The 17,009-nt window shown below is 35.4% G+C and overlaps 1 protein-coding gene across 2 annotated transcripts in view; it reads right to left on the bottom strand.

The window, feature by feature from the left end:
- tspan9a (tetraspanin 9a) overlaps positions 1 to 17,009 on the bottom strand; it is a 196,337-nt gene that overhangs the window by 137,657 nt on the left and 41,671 nt on the right. For both annotated transcript variants that reach the window (XM_088924055.1, XM_088924056.1), the window contains exon 2: positions 15,248 to 15,295. The gene's annotated coding sequence lies outside the window, so the exon portion shown is untranslated. The remainder of the gene's footprint in view (positions 1 to 15,247; positions 15,296 to 17,009) is intronic.

Genomic DNA, 17,009 nt, shown 5'->3' with positions numbered 1-17,009 from the left:
CAATACTCCATGAAACAAATGCCAAAAAAGCGTTTTACCCAATAATGTACTTTAAAAACACAAACTTGCAACATTAAAAAATATGCAGAATAGTAACTGTTTTACAGTGTCTTATTTTGTGGCCCAAATCCCTATCCACTTTCTGTTCTCTTCTAAATATTAACCACTGATTACTGAGCCAATTACCAACAGTCATTTCCCCTAGTTTTAATAATTGTACATAAAAATTGTAATAGGGGTTATGACTGCTTTCTGTTAATTATGCTGCAGTAAAATGGAGTGATTCTCACTGAGTAACACCTATATCACAATTTCAACTGACAAACATTGCTACTGCTATTAATAATACAACAGAAAAAAACTATAAACTAAAAAGTTTGCCAACTAAATCAACAACTACTTCATTAGCTACCCTCCCGATCTGAAATTGCCCACTGCGATTTTATGCCTTGGCTCACGGCAACAGCTTCTGTCCCCACACAGGAAGTGCAGACAGGCTCCTTTGACCCACCCGCTCACTGAGCCATTCAAGCACTAAGCACCCGTGACATCTGCATCACACAAATGAACCAGTGCTCGGAGTAAGCTCCTTTTCTGAGCTACTCAGGAGCCCTCCTAAATTCTCTTAAAAAAACAATTTGCCTCTGGTTTAATTTTGCCATATGCAACAGAACTGCTTTGTAAATTAAATTTCCCATTTTTCATTACATTGCACAAGTGGATGAGGGAAAACATGGAAATGATGAGTCATGTATCAAAAGACCAAATGTTTCCAGAGACCAATTTTTGGTTGTCCCTTGAGAAATATAGGAGATGAAATAGCAGCTGAGGTTCACATTTCCCAGTGGTTTATGTTTCCGTGCATTTGGACATTTCCAAAATCTCTGCAAGATAGAGTCTTCAGGCCTTGGGGCTCAAGATCAGCCCCAGGGGAAGCTGTCAGCTCCTAGAAGGTTTCAATAAAGCCTGTTGGTTACATGAAATGTGCGTTCATCACTGGGACACTGAGATCAAGTGAGTATCCGTATATAGTAGAAGGATTAGGTCAGGGACATACAGTCCTTGTCCTGAAAAGCTAGTACAGTATGTGTGCAAGGGCTTAGGTTTCTTTAAAGCACCAGCACCTAAAAAGCTGGGAGAAACTGTGAAATCAAACCAATTAAGCAAAAAACAAGCCTTCGGATAGGCCCTCCAGGACCTTGATTGGACAGCCCTGTGCTAAGGGTTCCCCACCACCCAAGGTCTCTACTCGAACATTAGCAGGCACCACTGTGACAGTTCTGTTGGGAGTTTTGACTGCAAATCACACAGAAACTCCTATTATGTCAATATGATGAAGAACAAATGAGCTACCAAACAGAAGTGGAGGGGGGCGAAGAGCTATTCTGATTAAGTGATGCAGGAGGCTTGCAGCTGATGAAATAATGAAAGCATCTACTGAGACATGGAACAGTGGGATCCTAAAGATTTCTACTGTTTTCCAGCACAGACAGACTGCAAGAGAGGTCAAGTGCATTGAAATTGAATGGAACAATACTAAAACCTGTGAACATTTTAAGTACCACATTCTTTAAACTTAATGAGTCGTCCTCATTGGCAAAACATTGTATTGAGCCGTCTATGACCTTTTTACTGCCTTGGTTGATTTCATGTTGAAAAAGTGAATGACTCCTGCCACTGAAAAAAATAAGCCTCAAAACTACACACGTCTTAGAATGCATTACAGAAGGTGCCATGAAATAATTTTTTGGCGAACATGTTTTTATAAGTTTGATATTTAAAAAAAATGGAAGGCATCAAATTATTTCTGCCAGCAAACAAATAAAATGTTACATTGCAAATCTACATTTAAAAAGCATCATGTCTGGCGTATTACAGCACTGATGGTACAAACAAATTATAAGCTTCTGGATAACATAAACCTTTATTTAGTGAAATCAACACATTAATTTGAAAAGTAAGTTAAAAGGTCTTTGTAGGAAACATGCAGACCCACCTGAGACATTTCACTGAGTAGGCTTCCATCACACTTGTAAACATACATATTTACATTTGTAACAAGAAAATAATTAAATAGGTGTGCCACCAAAATTTGAGAAAAATACACTGACTAGTAGTTAAAGGATTGTCTTGTTCTTACATACATCACTGTGCACTGAAAGTCTATAGAAACCTGTGACTCAATGTTTACAAGTTTAATATCATTCCAGTGGGAGAATATGCTTGAGTGTGCACAGACTACGTCATATTCTATGTAGGTATTACGCATTTTAAAATCATCAAAAAAAATCTCATAAAATGTTTGCTACTGACAGCGCAAGGGAAAAATTACTGGAGAAACTTGACTTTTAATAGTATGCAACTATTCCATGCCACTTCTAACTTTTTATATTGTGTGCATAAAATGTGCATTGTTGTTGGCTATTTTAATGTTTTTTATAACAAATACAATCCAGGTAAACAGTTATTAACACATAACCAAGTAAAACTCATTTTTAGTGCAACTTTGAGGTATACATAATAATTTAAAGAATAAAAAATAATATTTTAATTCACTATAACACAGAGCAAATTGGCACATTTGGGGAAAAACTGAACACCAAAACAAAATAACATCACAGAAAAAAATATTCATAAGTGATAGTAATACTAACAGATGCAGGAGAACTGAGAAATACTTCTCTAGCTCCCTTGTTGATTGCAATGTGATACATACTGCCATTTGGTGACTGTTTTTACAATCTATGGAGGAGAGCAATTAATATTGTAATTACACAAAGTTCTCCCTTAGTGTATCCAAGAATCAGGACTGAGACACACAGTGGGGCTCACGTTATTCCCCACTGCTGCTAAATTTACTCTTCCTCGCATCCCAGCACGTCACATTGAGATTCTGTTACATTTCTCACTAAGGAGAAATACATATCTGAAAGCCAATCACGTCTCCCAGGTCTGCATTTAATCCACCCACCATAACCCCACCACCCTTATCGAAGTCTGTCAAGGTCATTAGAGGACAACTAAAAAACTAAAGAGACTCCTCCTAAAAACAATGTAAATATGCAAGTATTCAAACTAACTGAGGGTTTTTAACCAAGTGTTTAGGTGTTCCTTTATTATCTACAGGGCACAGGTTTGGTTTGAAATTTGATTAAACTCTGTCACCTTCCTCTCATTTGACGCTTGTCAAAAGGGAAATGAGGGCTCATGAAATTTTTCTTAGAAGCCCTAGTTGTTTGACTAGCTTTTCGACACGTTCTAGGTGCTACAAATAATGATAGCATCCGTGTTACTCATAAGAGGATTTTCATGGTCAACATCAGTTTTTTGATTGACCTTTGCCAGGTCACACATCAAACAGAAATTTAAATTAAAAACCAGCGAGTATTTTTGAACAGAGCAGATTGAGAAGCCCCTGGTGAATTCTTCAGGCAAAATCTGAGGTGGTTAGTCAACAAAATGCACCTTTCCTGGTTAAGATATCCAATATCAGTTGTACTCACATCAGCCCATATAAGATGCCTGTCAACTCTGAAATCATAGATGCAAATATTTCCTCAAATTGTGGGCTAAAGGTTATTTAAATCTGGTATAATACCCCATGTAATGTCTTGAGCTCTGATGAGTTCACTCATGAGGTATTAAAAAATCTAGAAATGAAAATGAAACAATTCTCTCTACCTCTAAAAAAGAACACTAAACAGCCGAGAAGAGGTAGAATTCAATATAAAACAATTTTATGAACACGGCTTTATTCAGCACAATCTGTAGAGTCTGCTGCCACCTAGTGAAAGCACCAAAAAGTCATCTCAGCTGCAAGAATTGATCTGTTTTAATTTATCAGCAAACTGATATTTGTTGTGACCTGGGGCAAGCACATATACTCCATATGCCAATAATAAATGACCTTTCAAAAACACTTAATTTCACATAAGATAAAAAATTTACAGTAAAATTTTCAATCATCACTTTTTAATGTTATAAAATATTCCCATGATACTAATTTTAATTTTCATCCCGCTGCTTTTTGTTCTTTCCTTAATCAGAGAATGATAATACACTCTAGCTCCAAGGCACAAGAAAATGTCACCTTTCACCTTAATAAATTTATAACTTAGTGAACTTCTTTCATGTCATTTTACCAAAATGTTGATTTAATTCTACAACACACTCTTAAGTCATTCTTATTCATACTGCTATTTGATTCTAGACTACTTCCAATTGTATTTGCCTGACTAGAAGTGATTAATTCCTTGTGTTTCCATGTGCTAAAGTTACAATGTTTTTTGTTAATTTTACAGTAAGGCTTCTTTAACTAAATGACAATTTTATAATGTACAAAACACTGTATAATCAGAGATGTATAATGAGTGAGCATGAACTATCTTTGACTTCTCTTACAAACAAAAGAGTAATTTGTGTGCATGGGAAACAATAAGCAGCATCATACTCTATACTACCTTCTGGGCAACAAGCAGAAAAAAAGGATGATTTTTTTCGAGACAATGAAGTCTTTTGTTAATTTATACAGTAGGATTTTAAACATGTAAAACTTTTTTAAAAAGGTGAAACTTTTCAAGGGTAACTGAAATAAGAGAATACATATGCCATGATACAGGATTCACTACCTCTTTAGCTGAGGCACAGGAAACTAAATATAAAATAAACTTAGCTGTTTAGACTATCCTCTGAATAAAACTGTATATAAACTGTGTATTTGTATATAGAGTACACTGCCCACTAGATGGAGCTACTGTCTTAATGATTGAACAAAAAGTATCAACTGTGGTAAAACACACAACTTGCCAAGTACAGCCTTCCCTCCAATTAAAAATACAAAGAAAGTTCACTTTTCAGTGAAGGAGCTTCTGCTCTACCCTGATCTCAGACAGTCCTTAGGATTTGTTCTTGGTGTGAGTCAGGTCACAAACTCAATTAGCACAAGTGCACTGCTGGGGAACGTACTGTACAGTAGGTGCACAGAAACACAGTTCAAGTGTAATCCTAATTAAAATACTGGGCAAGTCTATAAATTAAAACACAGATTAAAAATAAAAGCTTGCAGCACACCACTTCATTCTTGATGGATTAAAAAAACACCACAGCACAGAAAAAAATGGTACAGGACATGAACACGCTGTCTCGGCTGTCTCTGATGATCCTAACAAGTCAAATGTCTAATTATACCGACAATAATAAAAAAGCTTTTTTTAATAAAGCTTTCACCTTTATGTACTCACGATGATGGCAGTTATCAAGACAGCCCTTGGACAACCACCTCTTCATATGAACTTAAGTATAGATTTGAATACAGTTTCCAGTTCTGCAATCACACTAATTAGCCCTACCTGAATTGTGTTCAGGTCTTTAGTTTGGATGATTAGAGTGACGTCATTAAGATTTTCCGAAGAAAGCATCTAGCATATAATTGTAGGCACAGAAGACCACTGGTGCTAGAGCATACTGTGACTTGTGATTTACCAGTTAAATTATGTTAAATTATATCTATCAGACTGAAATAAACATTTCTGCGTGTTTTTTTGACTCCCTTTAAAAGTTAGATTTTGATAAGGAAAGTCATATTTCACAAAATCAGATGCAAGATGTGTAAGGGAGAAAGAAATAAATTCCACTTTTCTGAAAGATACCGATTACTTTCATTCATCACACTAGAGTGATCATTTCCCAAGAAACAAAAAGAAGATATTCACATTGCAAATAAATTCAGTTGACAAAAAATATATACTCTTATTACTATATCTTATATTTAGAGGTAACAATAAATACATCTGCAAAACTTTTCAGTACTTGCTTGAATATCATTCTTCAACCTAGAAATAAGAATTGTTTCCTGCCATGAGCCTGTCATTATGCCAAGATGCATAGATTGTGTTTTAACTACTGCACCATAGAAACTTTCAGTAAGGTCCTGGAAACGAATTCAAAAAAAGCTGAGCTGCACAAACATCACAATTCAATGCTGGCTTGAAGTAAAAGAAATGTTAATAGCATGGCAGAATCCATCGCAACCTCATATTATACTCGGAAAGAGGCTTCTTTCTGGTGTAAAAGCCAGAAAACGACTCCCACGACTAAGAAAGCAGTGGTGCAGCATATGCCCAGTCAGCAAATGGCAACACTTCCTACTGCCGTTTTTCTTTTGGTGGAAGTTGAACAAAATCTTCCACAACTGACACAGAAGAACATATCCTATCCAACACAGACAGCAAACAATCCAAAAATGAATGATGTATGTTGCTAAATGCAGAACCAAGAATACTTACAGCAAGACCAACCTTGGGAAAGCAGTTTTTTTTAATTGCTTGTCCTTTTTAGCTTTTAAAATACATTTGGCAATGCCAGTAAATGCAACTATGCTCACTGTTACAACCACCACACTATCCCGGAACCAGTGACAACGTACAGTACATGCACCCGCCAAAGGTTGCATTTTCAAGACACCTGTTTTGTTTCCAAACTGCATATACTGTAAGGTCTTATCCTATAAAAGAGCACTAAACAGACTTTGCAAGGACATGACATGCCCCAGGGGTCAGTGGTGTATAGTAAGACCAGAACTATGCAGTCAGCCTCACCCTAACACCAGGATTCTCAACCAGCTCTGTGCCACCTCCTGGGAGCTGCTGCCCACGATTAAAAACAGCACTGCTCGAGTCTGAGGGGGCAATTCTCTGTGCTGTGTGAGAACTGGCCTTTATGACACCACAGACATGTACTACACAAACCAAAGATTTGAAACAATAGTTGCAAATCATGACTTTTAAATAAAAAATATTCATCTACATGAAGGCAAACATTAAAAAATAGATGAAAACCAAGTAAAGTTTAAGCTGGGTTTGATTCAACATGCACATAATAAATGCATTATTAATATCCAGCAAACACCCAAAGAAGGTTAACAAGCTCCATTTATAAACATCCATTTAAGCAGAAAATGAACGGTTCTGTTAAATGACTTCAGGATATCTCCTGGGAATGTCCATGAAGAATTTTGCACACATGATAAAGAATGAAAACTTGTGAAAGCCTGAAAAAGCTTTTTAAAATACAAAAGGAAATTCAAATATCTTAAATCTCAAAAACAGTTTTGTGCATGAGATAGTAGAAAACAAGTTGAACAGAAAGCTTCAAATTGTAACCCACTAAGAAAACAGTGAAGAAGGAAGAATAGAATACAGACATGACTTCCATGGTTTGCATGGCCAAACTTTCAGTATGTAGCAGAGGTGAGCAATCCTGCTCTTTTAGGGCCAGTGAGTCTCTTCACATAAACAGCACCCAAAGAGCTGGGAGAAGTTATTAAATTGCTCACATTAAGCCAATAAAGAGCTGACGTGAGGTTGTTTGGAGAGGAGGACCAGGTTTATATAGTGGACCTATGAGTTCTTTAGTGGAATGTGGGGTAAAAATAGAAGCATGGCTGTACTCGTACATCTTCATTATTCTCATCTGAGAATGCTCTGATAATAATGTCAACAAAACAGTTTACGCCATTTTGGATGATGAAATTACAATCCATCAAATCAAAAATTAATGTGTTCAATCAGCCTTGTACAATTGAATTGTTTCAATTGGAAAATAGAAGGACATTCATACACATTACAAAACACTATAGTATAAGTTATATTGGCAATTATATTAGCAATAGTCAAAACATTGTCACCAAAGATCTTTATATTGTAGAAACTACAGATCTCCAAAAGTGTTTGTAAAGGTATTTCAAATTAGCCAGAGTTAGTCTTCACTCAGCACAAGGAAAATATAATAAGTAAAATTAGGACATGCATAACCCAATATAAAATTTAGCTAAACTGCTGAAAACAGCTGAAGGATGTTTTGATTGAAAATGCATTAACGCTTTTATTAAAAACATCTCTGTACATGACATCAAGCATAGACGATGCTGCCGCAATGTTAAAAAACATAAAACTGTCAGAGCTCCAAGTACAGAAATTGCCAGTTAACCCAAGTTCAGTGCAGTTACTTTACAGACAACACCACAAAACTTTATTGTTTTTTGCTCTGTTCCAGATAATGTATTAAATTTTAGTTTTGAAAACCTAAAATAAAGTGAATTTAAACAAGGAGGCAAAGCTTCTCATACCATATGGCTGAAAAGAAGGCTAGTGATCACATTGTTTTTTAAATACTGATGAACTCCACTGTTGGCACTCAGATAAGTACAGTATATAGACAGTTACTGGACTGAATAAATCTCTTTTGCAGAAGAAAGTACCACACAAACAAGAAAAGAACACTAGGACAAAGAGCATAAAATGATAAAATGTATAAATAAAAAAGAAAAGCTACCATTTGTATTTGTAAATTCTTTTTATTCTATATAGTTAGCAAGGCTTCAGTCAACTCTAAGACCTTACCAACAAAGGTAATGCAGAAGAAACAGCAAACATACAGTAAAACAGCCTAAGAAGATGACTACTCAGCAAAAACTGTAACATGACTGCAGAACATGAGCTATGATTTCAGAAGCATACATTTGGCCCTTCTGAATGTTTTTGGATCTGAAAGAGCTGCAGCTCTTTTACATCAGTACAACTTTTCCTTGTATATTTTAACTTTTTTTTTATTCACTGATGGATTCAGAGTAGAATACAGATCCATATAACTAAAGTTTCATATATTTCATATGCCTATACAAATAATTCCCACAGGAACAAGTCCACTGTAGCCTACACCTATTCATATTTTTCTTTGTATCTAAAATGAATTTCAACTTACTATACTGAGATTATCCAAATATACAAGTGCATATGCAAACTCCCAATGAATAAATGAGCAGTTTATGGGGCGCATGTATGCTTTTTGCGACAACTCAGAGATAAATATCTAAATAAATGTCTTTTACCCTTTTACAAGTGCAGACAACTATTTTTGTTTCTTAAGGTTTAGTTCACAATTCCACAATACACTGTGTGCTTATTAAAAGTACTGTGTAATGTTTAATTTCTGCAACAATATTTTCTCACGGCTTGGGGGGGGTCTTTCTCTGTTGTGGTCACAGAGATATTTATGGTACAGAACCACTGTTGTGCATTTGCAGGGCACATTCTTAAAATTATCTTCTAAATAAACACAAGGCTGTTTTCTTACTGTATGTAACCACCCACTTCCCTTCAACTGCATAACTGTCCTTATTATTCTTCTTTATTAAATCTAGAAAATTGATTGACTCTGAAGAAGAATGATAATTACTCACAGTAACAGTGTACAGGATGTAGCTAATGCCTGTTTAATAAAACACATCTGTAAATATATCTAGTAAACTAGTCGAGAATTTGTATAAAACAATACCATTTAAAAATGTCTTTACCGGACTTTTGCTTGTTTTTGTGGGTAAAGTCTGGTATTTCTGATATTACAGACAAAATTCCCCTTTAGCAGATTTTGTAAGTTAAACCAAAGGTTTGTTATAATTACAATATTTGTATCTTCACTATTATGAAAACCATGGAGCACCAACAAAAGTCTTTGAATCACTCTGAAAGAAAACAGACATTAGTGAGATTAATGGTAAGGATAAATGATGCACCTTGATCCTCAGTGCTCTGAAATGGTCCCTGAATTAGCCAACCATTCTTCCTATTGTTTTGGTGATGTAAATGACACGATGCTTTAAACAACAAACACAGTAAATTACAGTCAATTACTGGACAAGCATCGTGCAGCCGGTGCTCATCTTAAAATGTATTCTCATTTACAAAGAATTTCTCTGCACTCCCCTATTACGGTCAATAGATGATAAGAAACAGGCTGGCTCACTGGCAGCAATGGTCCAGTGGAGAAACCTTTCCGGATCAAATAGATTATAATAATAATAGATTATTAAATGACATATCAACTGAATTATATTTAAGAGCTAGTTCTTCAGTAATCTGCCAAACACAAAGTAAAATTATATTCACTCTTGTTTTAACAATATGATCAAAATTCCAATAGGCAACCAATCCTAAAATGCATATTTAGCAAACTTTTTATTTATTTCACTACTTAAACTGAAAGATAAATTGCCTGTTGGGTAGAGATGTGTAGTGGATACATCTTGAAGTAACAGACTTACAGGCCTTCAGAAACATTGGCTTCAACAAATCTTTCTTCATCTTTTTGTACAAATGTGCTTCTGAGCCACCACATGTATACCACTCACTTAATGTTTCTGGTGGATCAGAGAACATTAATTCTGTTTTTTTTCCTGACAAATATCTGTGGATGAAAATACTGACTACTACTTTTATGGAACTGAAATATTAATTAATGCATATTTCAGGAGCACTTAATACAAGAGTGTGGGTACATCCTGTACAAACTTTTTAACCTTTTAAATATTTCTAAAGTAATATGAATGTAAACATGGTCAGGTCCTCAATCATGTTCATCTTCACAATACAGAGACAGCTTCTAAGTAAGCACAATTTGTAACAATTCTTGAGATGCTGTGTGGGGAACCCTCAATTCAGATGGAGAAATATAATATTCAGCTTCCCAAATTCTATTGAACTACAAAACCTGCTGCTACAGTATATTCCCTATCAGCCACCCTTTCTAAAAATTAAAAATATTTTTTTAACGAACTGCAGATAATGTTTGAAGTGCGTTTGAAACTTTTCAGTGATCATTCAGGGTTTTAAATAATTTAATAGGTGAATTTATAAAATACACCCTGGACAAGACATCTGCCTTGCACCAGTTGCTTACCAGGTTAGGCTTGAACTCCCATTCAACCTGCACTGGATAAGCAGATTAGAAAATGAATGAATGGATTAATAAACTAGATCAAAGAAGACTGTATATAGCACTTCAGGTTGTATGCTACTATGATTCAGTCACATTTCAACATCCAGAAGGTAAAAATTAGTTCCTAAAAACAATTTCCTCTCTCCCAGTACTACAGCTTTTTAAACTCTTCTTACCTAAAATGTAAGTACCTTATTTTGTCTGTATAATATTTAATATTTTAAACACGAGTAATATTAAAGATGGAGAGACCAGACATTCAAGTGTACCCACCACACAACTATCAATACCACAAAGATGACTAAGGATTTTTATTGGGGTTTATTTACACGTTAAAGTTAAATTAGCAAAATGTTTTTTCCCCCACAGAAATGAGGCTTGAAAAAGGCTCTGTTCTATTCCAGTTTCAGAACAGATAACTCACAGTCACAATCTTATTATTGTAATCTTATAATTCGAATTGTATAATCTTATAAACTTTATAAATGAGCTCAAACACTTTTAAAATAATGTATTTCACAGTTTAACGTAATGCAAAAGAGGTTCACTGTAATTAACATAAATAGATGGTATATATTTTTAATAGTTAAACGTGGCTTAGCAATAAATGTAAAACCACCTTCCACTTATATACTGTAGCTGTATCTTATGATGCACATGCAACACAGGCTCATTTAAGTAGTATGTAATAATTATGAAATGCATAAAGGTGAAATCCAATGAGGATTTCAGAAACAAGCAGAAACACTATGAGTTGGGAACAACACGAGGCTGAAGTGATATAGCAATACTTCACACTCAGACATTTATTCAGGATCCTGTTTTTAACAAGGAGAGTAATTCTGTGTTTTGGGTTATTTTGGGTCAAGGTCAAGCCTTCCTTCTCAGTGAAGCAGGGAGGTTTGTGCTTCAACTCAACGAACAACAAAACGTCTTTCATGCCGACTCTGAACACTGGAGCCCCTCACGGGTGCTGCTCCCAGCTCCCTGTAGTCACTCTTCAGTTATTTCCGTTCGGTAAAGTACAGTTACAATCATATCATCAAATTATTTGCTGATGATACCAAAGTAATTGGGCAAAGTAATAATGAGAAGTCTGCATACAGGAATCTGATAAAGTGGTTTTAATGACAACAACCTAGCCCTGAATGTCTTCAAGAGAAGAATTCAAAGAATTCATTTTCGACTTCAGGAGAAACAGCGAGCACCAGACCTGGATTGGACCCACAATAGTGATGTCATTTTAAAAAAGGCACAAGTGTGCTCCCACTTCTTGGGGCATCTGAGGAAATGCGATGAGGATGAGTAAGTGGACAATCTTGAGATTGTATCACTGCACCACAGAGAGTGTCCAGACTGGTGGCATTGCCATACAGTATGAGAACACAACCATATAGAACAGGAAGGCCATACAGAGGATTGTGACTTTTTAAAAAAAAAAAACAATTGGATCTGACTTACTGTACAGTACCACAAATTGATGTGATCTATATAAAGCGTTTCCAAAATAAAGCCATAGGATTGTAACCACCCCAGACACAAACCATTCTCTATTATTTGGCAGGCAGTACCACTGCATTAAAACCATCAGGTTCAGAAACAGTTTTTATTCCCAAGTGGTACAGTATGTGCCTTGAATAGCTAATGGCTAACTGCAAAACGACTACTAGTCACTACCATCGACTGTTAAATATTGCATGTTTGCACTATATACTGCATATTTTTCTACTATTGTATATTGTAAAGTATATATTGTATGTTGTACTGTGTACCTGAAGGTCCTGTCTTTGCAGTACTCACCTACCTCTTTTACTTATGGCTGTATTCACCTACTGTACAAATACACTGACAGAACAAGCACAATTAACAATTTCAATGTACTTGTTACAAATAGCAAAACTTTGAACTTGAACTCATTACATTATTATGCAATGACGTAAGAAGTTCTAAACTTGTATTTGGTTTTGTGTTTGATTTTTGTTTTGCACTGGATTTGCCCTTTAAGTACTTTTGGACTTAAAGAATGCAGTCTCAAGCCTGGATAATCTTACATTTGTAAAATTCACATAAAAGGCAGAGACTGGTAAAGTCTGCAATTCCTGTCAAAATATCTTATCAATTTTTCGAATGAATTCACATTTTCTCATTTTTATATCTGCCTGTTGCTTCTGGATGGCAACAATGGCAAATTCTTTATTAATAACCTAATCTTTCCAGATCTGCAGAATCACTTTATTCCTTTTCTTCCCCACTTACAGTATTCCCAGACAAATCACCCCCACAGGGGCTTTCTCATGTAGACAAATTGACTAGATGTAGAAGAGATATTTACTCATAATATTGAAGTTCACTGCTTATTGCCTACCAGGCAGAGGTCACTAGAGCACTATTAAGCAAAACAGCAGCAATTTCTAGCTATCTCCACCACTGACATGGTGACCTCACATGCCTAAGCTTAAAAATAACTCAAATTAACCCACAAAAAAGTTCATTGATGACACAGCAGTTGATTGTTTTTCAGTTATAGTACTGGCATAGGCTTGGATAAAATAATCTAACAAAATTTGGAGTTCAAAGTTAATTCATTTTATACTTGCTTTGTTATTCTAAAATAGACATTTATGCAGGACAAAAGGATACTTATTTCCTTCTGCTGCAAATCGAGACATCCTACAGGAAGTACAGTACACCAAACTGAACTAGTTTTGCCTTTTTGGTTTGAATTAATTAAGATTGTGAATCTTAACTGGTAAGTTTTCCCTTTTTCTTACTTTGCTTGGACAAAAGCTAAGAACAAGATTTGCAATAATGGAAAACAATTCAACTAAACCTGGTCTTAATGCTGTAATTTCACATATGGAATAAACAGTATGAAGCAAACCTTTCCCTAAATACACTGATACAGTAAATGCAAAGATATTTACAAGTATTGTATTCTTTTTAAGGGCGGCACAGTCAGCACTGCTGTCTTGCAATGGTGGGGCCCTGGGATCAATTCCAGGCCTGGGGTGCTACCTGAATGGAGTTTGTTCATATATCTGCATGCTCTCCCCATGTTCCTCCCCATGGGTTTCCTTCGGATGCTCCAGGTTCCTCTTACAGTCAAGACATAATGTACTGGCGGGTTAATTGGCTTCTGGGAAAACTGGCCCGGTGTGAGTGTGTACTGTATGTCTGTGGCTGTATCTGTGCGTGCCTTGCAATGGATTGACACACTATCCAGGGAGTATACTGCCTTGCACCCGTTTCTTGCTGATATTTTGGCTCCCCAGTGGATGAAGTGGTTAAAAAAAATGGATGGATAAATGGTATTTATTTTTAAATTGCTTCTGCATTGTACCACTGAAATGAGCCTGCACAACAGCTTTTAAGTTTCATGACAGAAAAGTAAAGGTACACCAGTAACTTGGATACCACAGTTTCCTCACAGATTTGGGAGGTAAAGCACTGCAGAGCACAGTAAAGAACCTAAAGTAGAGGTGTCCTGTCCCGGGAGCCTGATGTGTCTTAGAATTTTAAAGATCACTACAAAGTACCAGTACTTGAAGAGTTGGAAAAAAAAAGAGATATTAATTACATTACATCAATAATGAGCTCATTTAAGTTGTTCAGATCTAATAAAGAGTGGATTATCTTGTAAAAATCTATGCAGATTCTTTTGTGCTCAATTATACTGTATTCTGCCATATTAAGAAAATAAAGATTTGAATACTGCTTCTATTTACAAAAGTTTGATATCTCAATCTTGTATTTGCACAACAATTTTGTACATCATCACAAGTTGTTTAACAGTTTATTAAAACTTCATATTCAAGGAATATGCATATAGTCAATTTACAGATCTTACAATCCTTGTAACACATTAACTCACTTCTTATCAGGTATTTACATACAGACTACAACATACAGTACGAATAAATAAATGAGGTAAACAATTCTTTCCATATGCACTGCATAAGGAAAATCTACACCCCCTTTCACAATTTTCATCCTTTGTTACCTTATAGCCTAGAATTAAAATGCATTAAACTCATTTTACCTACACATCCTACCTTACAACTTCAATGTGAAATTTAGAAAAATAATCTTATGACACTTATGCAAGATCGATTTTAAACCATTAATCAGTGTGAAAAAATTGACACTGGATAATGAACACGGAAATCCCTGATTTAAATTATTGTACATGTTTATTGGTTCTGACAACAAAACTAATATACATTATATGAACTATTTTCAATCCATGAAGCTTTAAAGTACCTTGTCCCCTATTAATTCTTATGAGATTTTCTTAAAACTATTAAAAATAAATATTATTTACATTAGCCCAGAACACTAATCTAATGAAGAATCTACAATGATTGAAACAAAATCAAATTTTTAGTGGCCCACTAGCAAAGTTTACACAAATCAAAAAGAAGAAGCTACATTTTAGAAGAGGTAGCACTTAGATAATAAAAATGTGACCTCTTACCTGCTCTCAGATCTCAAATCAAAGTAGCTGAAGATCAGAGGATCAGTCCTAAGGCAGAAGGAAACAAAGGGTGATTACAGAAGCAGCTTTTTAAAATTAATAAAGGCTATGAGCTGTTTCATGGACAAACTGTTGTTTCTAGCAAACTAGCAGAAATGCAGCAACATGGCATATTAACAAATAGCTGAGGTTCAAAAAGAAAGCAACAAGGTCTGAGACAGAAAAGTACTAAAATACAGCAGAGAAAAGTCCAAGAGTATGCAAGCTTGATCTTGGATCTCAATGAAGAAAAAAACAAAAGTAACATTCCTCGATTTGGTAAACCACATACCGTACTACTTTACTTACAGTAACTTAGAGAAAAGTTGGTTATAATTGAGAATGTTTAAAAGATGTTGAAATATGCTATGTCACTGCCATGTTGATGTACACAACATATTAAAACAATGCAAGATACACAAAGTCCAAATGCTGCTGTTATATTGCTAGCTTTCCAAAATGGGCAGTTTTTTATTCTCCTCAGCATCTATGACATCTCATAAGAGTGAAAGATCAAGCTACCTTGCTTTCAGCTTTATCAATAATTTGTTTCCAACAAACATAGTTGAACAACCTACAGTATTAAGGTTATGCTGAAGCAATGTCTTCAGTTTTCTTAATTACGGGTGGAGGATGAATATAACACTTAACCTTTCTGTATTGTTCGTGTCCTAAATATATCTTATTTTTTCAGAAGCCTTTTGATATTTTCTTATATATATGGTATTTTCAAATAAATCACAAGCAGTAGGCATAGGCACAAGGTATTGCACGTGTTCCGATTGAGAACTGGATAATAGATAAACTTAGTAGAAATAAGAGATAATTACCACAGGAATCTGAATAAGGACCAATGCTTTCCTAATTTATGTCAATCAACTAGATTCTGGTACTCTTAGTGAACAAGTGAGGTTGACAGATGGTACCAAAATAGGAGAACTGGCAAACAGGGCAGAAATTGAGGCAGAATTCAAGACTGGACCAACCCAGTCAAGTTATGTTTATGTAGATAAGGGAATAGCATTACATGCAGGTAGCAAGAAGAAACTATGTATTTAAATGTGAGGATATATGGTTTATGTAGAATTTAAATCAAGGGGTATTATGTTAAAACTGTAGTCATTTAGAATACTGTTTACAATGTCAGTCAGCAAATTATAAAAAAAACAATTGGAACTAGAGTCCATCCAAAGAAGAGCAGCTACATATATTTTTAAGCTTAGGTTCATGTTTATTGTCGTATGTACCCAAGTTCAATTAAATGCATGCTTGCAAGTTTTACTCACATGATAAATGACATAACAGATAACATGATGAGGACAATGTTGACATACAAAATGATATAACAAATTACATCACATTCATGGAGATAGGATAATGGAAATAGCTGCAGCATTCAGATAGGGGTGGTCTGAAAAGTAGTGGCAAATATTTTGAGTTCAGTGCAAAACCAGAGAGATGTAAGTGGGCATAGGAGGACTTCAGGAGTCATATGGCTGTAGAGTGAACCTAGAGATCAGGCCTTTTATACTCCTAAGTCTTCTGCCAGAAGGAAGAAGAGAGAAAAGTGCATTCCCAGGGTGGGTTTGGTCTTTGATTACATGTACAGTATGCGCAGTATATTATGTGCTGTTCTGAGGCAGTTTATGGTAAAGATGGTCTGGATGGAAGGGAGTTCTCTACCAGTGATGACCTCTTCTGTCTCCACCACCTTCTGTAGATT

Source organism: Atractosteus spatula, chromosome 8, assembly GCF_055471065.1.
Source record: "Atractosteus spatula isolate fAtrSpa1 chromosome 8, fAtrSpa1.hap1, whole genome shotgun sequence".
NCBI lineage: Eukaryota > Metazoa > Chordata > Actinopteri > Semionotiformes > Lepisosteidae > Atractosteus > Atractosteus spatula.
The sequence above is the reverse complement of the archived record's forward strand: the minus strand, read 5'-3'. Positions and strand labels throughout refer to the sequence as shown.